Source organism: Dunckerocampus dactyliophorus, chromosome 1 (assembly GCF_027744805.1).
Source record: "Dunckerocampus dactyliophorus isolate RoL2022-P2 chromosome 1, RoL_Ddac_1.1, whole genome shotgun sequence".
Classification (NCBI taxonomy): Eukaryota; Metazoa; Chordata; class Actinopteri; order Syngnathiformes; family Syngnathidae; genus Dunckerocampus; species Dunckerocampus dactyliophorus.
This window is the reverse complement of record NC_072819.1, coordinates 3,210,766-3,216,792: the sequence shown is the minus strand read 5'-3', so window position 1 is coordinate 3,216,792 and position 6,027 is coordinate 3,210,766. Positions and strand designations below refer to the sequence as shown.

Here is a 6,027-nt window from a genome sequence, read left to right as displayed (position 1 = left end):
CCAATTTTTGGAGTAAAATACTGTGATTTATAGTGTCAAATGCCTTTTTAAGATCAATAAATATTCCTACTGTTATCAAGCACTTTTCAATGTTGTTTATAATTTCCTCAGTTAATTCAAAAACTGCTGTTGAAGTTGATCGATTTTTCTGGAAACCATACTGACTAGAACATATTGAAGGAGCCATTTATGTTGCTTTTGGGTTTAGTTCACCTGGTTTGTGTTAGGGTAACTGTGGTGTGTTATAATTGGTTGACCACTGGTGGCGGTATGGAGGTGTTGCATATGTAGGTGCGGACGAGATAGTGCATGACGGGACGTCACACGGTTTTTACCGCTCACACGTACATCATTGCACCACTTTTTCACCCTGCATACATTCAACCAGCCATAACATTTAGCATCTTGGACGTGTAATTCATCGTTTTATTCTTTTTATACAATAAACGCAATATGAATTCCAACGTAAGCATCCGCTTGGACATGGCATTATTGGAGCGTGTTATTACCTGAATTCCCCGCACCCGGAAGCGACTAGGACGAGACGTAACTGTCGCTACACATATAATATTGAATTTTGTCAAAGATGAATCAAGGCGTGCCGAAAAAAAATTCTCAAGTATTTTGGAAAATCGGGGCAATAATGAAACGGGTCTGTAATTATTATAGTGTAACTCGCCTTATCTCCAGTCTTAAAAATAGGGATGACTTTTGCTATTTTTAGATCATCTGGGAAGATACCCTACTGTAGTGATTTATTGCATATGTCTACAAATGGTCTTGTCAGATGAGGCATCAACTCTTTAATAAGATCCATATTGAATGCATCTTTATCAAGTGACTTTTGATTTGGGCGCTAAAAACATACTGTGTGTATTGCGGTTTTTCAAGGTTTCTGTTGTAATGGTGTTTGCTGGCTTGATCTTATTTGCAAGATTAGGGCAAATCATTGCAAAAGCTTTCAGACTATTTTGTTCCGTTAGTAAATTTAGATACTCATTTCCATTTTTACACAGATTCTTAATTAGTTTATTCATGATATTCCAGGTTCCTTTGATAAATCCTTTTGCATTTTCTAGTAATTGATCATAATAAAGTTTCTCTCTATTCCTAAGTATTGAAGTCTGTTTCTTTTTGTACACTTTATATCTGACTTTATCACTGTTGCTTTTAGTTTGAAGAAATTTCCTACACTGTACATCATGTTTTTCTTTCTACATGCATTTTTAAATCCTTTTGTAAGCCAAGATTTTGGCTCAATTTTCGTTTGTGTTTTGATCTTTATTTTTATGTCATGGCAAGACTGATCCACGTTTTGCAAAAATCTTTTCATAAATTCACTATAAGCTTGATTTGGGTCAACTATCTTGTACACTGATTCCCAAGACTCATGAGTTAGATTAGCTTTGAGATTGTTAAGTGAATTTTCAGTGAGGTTTCGTTTTGTGATTAAAAAAAAAAAAGGTTGCTGTTAATTTTTCACTACTGTAGAAAATTGGAAGATGATCACTAATATGATTTATCAGAACACCGCTATGATGTTGTTTGTCAAGTAGGTTTGTGAACATCTTATCACTTAAAGATTCTGTCGTGCAGGTTATTCCAGTTGGTTTTGTAATAAGAGGAAGAAGGCCAAAGGAGAACATCAGATCCAAAAATAGTTGTGAATGTTGATGTGAATTATACTTGAGTAAATCAATGCTAAAGTCTCCACAAACATACACTTTTCTGATTCTAAGTTTCTAATAGATCTTGTCATGAGCCATTGAATTGCTCAGTGTTAGTTGTAGGTGTTCTATAAATGTGTGACATTAAAACTGGCTTTGATTGTTGACATTAAATCTCAACAGTTACACTTTCAAAAACATTTTCATAACAAATGGACCATTTTTCCACAAGTCTAGCCGAAATACTGTTTTTAACAAAAATAGTCCGCCACCACTCTGAAGTTTGTGGTTGACGTGAAAGTACTTATAATCCAATAAAAAATTGTTTCCCAAATTATTATCTGTATGCCAAGTTTCAGAGATTGCTATGACATCAGAGGAACTGTCAAGAAGTGTCAGATTTTGTTCTTTATTTTCACAGTTTGCTTGTAAGCTTCGAGCATTAAAGTGAATTACAGAAAAACCATTAATGGATTTAAATTGCGTGTTTAAAAGTACATCCATCCATCCATTTTCCTCCGCTTATCCGGGTCCAGGTCGTGGGGGCAGCAGTTTCAGTAGGGAAGCCCAAACTTCAGCGTCAGCGTGTCCTAGGTCTGCCCCAGGGCCTTCTCCCGGCTGGGCATGCCCGGAACACTTCGCCAGTGAGGCATCCGGGAGGCATCCGTACTAGATGCCCGAGCCACCTCAACTGGCTCCTCTCCATGTGAAGGAGCAGCGGCTCTACTCTGAGCCCCTCCCGGATGACTGAGCTAGCCAAAGCTCATGACCATAGGTGAGGGTGGGAACATAGATCGATCGGTGGTTGAGTGTGAAGAGTGAAGACATAAGTTGTTGCCCAATTAGGAATTTCCTTCAGCGCGAGTACAGACAAGCTGTACTCACTTCATGCTCGTACTCGGCAAAAATGCATTATCGTCTAAAACGAGTATCCGGCTCAGCCCTACTTCTTAGCATATCTTTACAAAATATCGTGGCCCTTGCATCCTTTCATTTTTCACTATGTGGCCCTCGCTGGAAAAAGTTTGGACACCCCTGAACTTAATGAATGAATTTTTTGTCTGCAACATTCTTGGTGGGAATATAAATTCAATTACCAGTGAACTGGAAAATGCAGTCGTTTATGAGCTGGTTAAAGGGATAGTTCAAATTTTTTGACATGAAGTTGTATGACATCCCCACCAGCAGTGGACTATTTCAACAGTGACTTAACCCCCCCGCCATTTGGTCCCACGAGTCCAGTTCTGCCGCGGCCATCTTGTTTACGTGTGTTCTTCAGCGGAAGAAGATGCGGGAGTCTTCATCACGTACACGCGAATGGTGTGAAAACCAGGAAGTTGACATTGACTGAAACAAGATATAAGACAGGGAGACATGAAGGACAAATGGGAAGGCTCACATTGAAAATCATATACAGTGGAACCGTGGTTTTCGTGACTAAACGGTTAGCTGACAACAAGGGCTTCCCATGTGCATGCGTGTGTTACTTGGGCCATGGCTTGTAATGTCAGAACGGGACGAGGGCGAGCTGTATGAATGAATGATGAAAGTTAGCACCGTTCATGCGATACCTGACCAAGGTGTCACTTTTGGGGCTGCACGGTGGTCGAGTGGTTAGCATGTTGGCCAACACAGTAACAGTCTGGAGATCGGGAAGACCTGGGTTCGATTCTCCCTTGGGCATTTCTGTGTGGAGTTTGCATGTTCTCCCCGTGCGTGCGTGGGTTTTCTCCGGGTACTCCGGCTTCCTCCCACATTCCAAAAACATGCATGTTAGGTTAATTGGCGACTCTAAATTGTCCATAGGTATGAATGTGAGTGTGAATGGTTGTTTGTCTATATGTGCCCTGCGATTGGCTGGCGACCAGTCCAGGGTGTACCCCGCCTGTCGCCCGAAGTCAGCTGGGATAGGCTCCAGCATGCCCCCGCGACCCTAAAGAGGAAGAAGCGGTATAGAAAATGGATGGATGGATGGGTGTCACTTTTGTCTTGATTGAACACTCATGTTGATAATAATAATCACCTGGATGACAACTTCATACTTTACCACAAGTTTTTCTTGAATTAAATAGTGTTTGGCACTCTCCTCATCAAAGTGCTGGTACTTGCAACATTGATTGGCCTTGCAACATTGATTGGTTACTTTGCAGCCATGATCAATAAAAAAATAAAAGCAAAGACTTGTGGTGTAACTGTGTTAGATAGCAAAGAACTACAGAGTCAACCGCTGATGGCATCATAGAGGTGGGGGACAGTGACTTTGTCCAGCTCCTCCCAGGCCAGTTGAGAGACATAATCTCTCCACCGTGTCCTGGGTCTTCCCCAAACCCGAAGGCAGAGGGAGACTCCCATCCCATCCACCGGGTTAAACTCCAACGTACAGGCACTAAACCGGGGGACAAGTATTGCCAATAGTCAAGTAAAATAACATGTTCTGCTACTATTAGTGAGTAAGGAAATTTATTCATTCATTCATTTATTTTCTATGTTGCTTGTCCTCTCTAGGGTCACGGGGTATGCTGGAGCCTATCCCAGCTGACTTTGGGTAAGAGGCGGGGTGCACCCTGGATGTTGTTTGTGACACTTTAGATTAGTGCTGTGACGTTCGCGAACGAACCGGTTCTTTTGAACAGCTCGTTAATATGAATGAGTCGCAGCTGGGAACCGCCCACCCAGTCACATGGGGAGGAGGGCAGCCCAGCTGTGTGGTGCTTATTAGACATGCAAATACCATCACGCCACGTTGTGCACGCTGCCTTCACGTGAGTGCCCCGGTAAAAAACAAAAAAGGAAAGAAACACAGAAACACATGAATGCTCCCTGCCTCGGAGCGCAGAAAGAGTCAGTCACTGTAGCCTGCTTTGTTTTTTAATGTTTATATACGTGTTCAAGTCATGGTTTACACACTTACCAGAATGTGATATGGTGTGAAGTGATATGGCGCCACCCTGTGGAATATTTACAATGAATCCAGATCAGATTTCATCAAATTGAATCCACTCTGTCAAATAAGGCTCTAATCAGTATTTCAGAATAGTTCAAACTCATATTGGTGGGATATCTAAATTCATTCCTTCCAGTGATTACTTCCAAGATAAAACGAGTTAAGGCCAGGCTGGCTTCTTAAAACTTAATATAAAAATGAGCCAAATGAGCTAATTTTTGAACGTGTCTTTGAAAGAAACGTGTCACCAAGATCCGGCTCCCCTCAAAGAGCCATAAATGCCATCTCTAGCTTAGCTATTGAAACCTCTGAACTCTATACTACTGGAAGGGGCGTCCCTGCTGACTGCATGAAGCCATTGGTCGGCCATCTTGCTTCACCCAAAAAAGCACACACGCATACAAGTACACATACATGTACAGTATCTTCATTCACTACATTTATTATGGTTCGGTATAAAAATTAACACGAATTAACAAAAATTCAATTGAAACTTAAATTTACTAGACCCAAACCTCAAAATTTCCCTCCAGTTTAAGTTTTTCCTACCGCTATGGTGTGAAATTACAATGAATAAGTCAATTTCAGTGTTCACAAGGTATTTGTTATGATAAGTATCTACGTAGTATCAAAGTTAAATGCTAGCATACCTTTAGAAGATGATCAGGAAATTCAAATATTGTTGGAACTGCATTTTGTCATAATCTAACAGTCTGGCCGGTCCTGTCCAAGTTCTCCTCGGTGAAATGACTTGAACAGAGTTGCGATCTGGCTGCAGGAATCCACCTGTCTCTCTGTATATTTACTACCCATTGCTTTAGAAGTTGAACATTGCAGTGTGGACATCTAAAGGAGAATAAGGGCTCATTTAAAACTACTTAGATGAAAAGATGCTTACAGATTTAAAGTATTTATTTTTTAAAATATTTTTATTATTATAAGCATTTACCTACCTGTGAAATGTAAGTCCCTCGCGATTTTCACGAGTATCACGATTTGTGCAATTAATAGCAGCACAAGACGGCATCTCGAACTCTCAGTTCTGTGGCGTTCTTGTTTTGGGTGAAACAACATGGCGACTTCTATACTTCCGGTGGCTTCAAGCCTCCAATGCGCAGCAAGCGATCGGGGCCATTCCAGTTATAGAGTTCAGTGATTGAAACAGAGATAAATGATGTCTTCTTCCATCACGTCAGTCCTTTAGCGAGAGAGAATTGCTGCACTGCCTCCTATTGGCGAAACTAGTAATGTCCCATTCATTATAATGTGGTTGGCAAAACAATTTTGTTTCAATGAAATTGTAATTTTACAAGAATAATGTCGCAAACAAATTACAATTTGTATACTCTATTAATGCAAACAAAATAAAATACATTTTGTGTCACACCAGCTGTTTTTCTCTCTTTAGAACGTACA

The 6,027-nt window shown here is 40.6% G+C and overlaps 1 long non-coding RNA gene across 1 annotated transcript; it reads right to left on the bottom strand.

The window, feature by feature from the left end:
- Positions 1 to 1,989: 1,989 nt before the first annotated feature.
- On the bottom strand, positions 1,990 to 5,692 carry LOC129187820 (uncharacterized). The gene is made up of 4 exons (XR_008572470.1): positions 5,565 to 5,692; positions 5,262 to 5,457; positions 4,579 to 4,615; positions 1,990 to 3,014 (listed from the first exon to the last, which is right to left on the bottom strand). It is a non-coding gene; the product is annotated as an uncharacterized LOC129187820 (long non-coding RNA).
- Between the last annotated feature and the right edge of the window lie 335 nt (positions 5,693 to 6,027).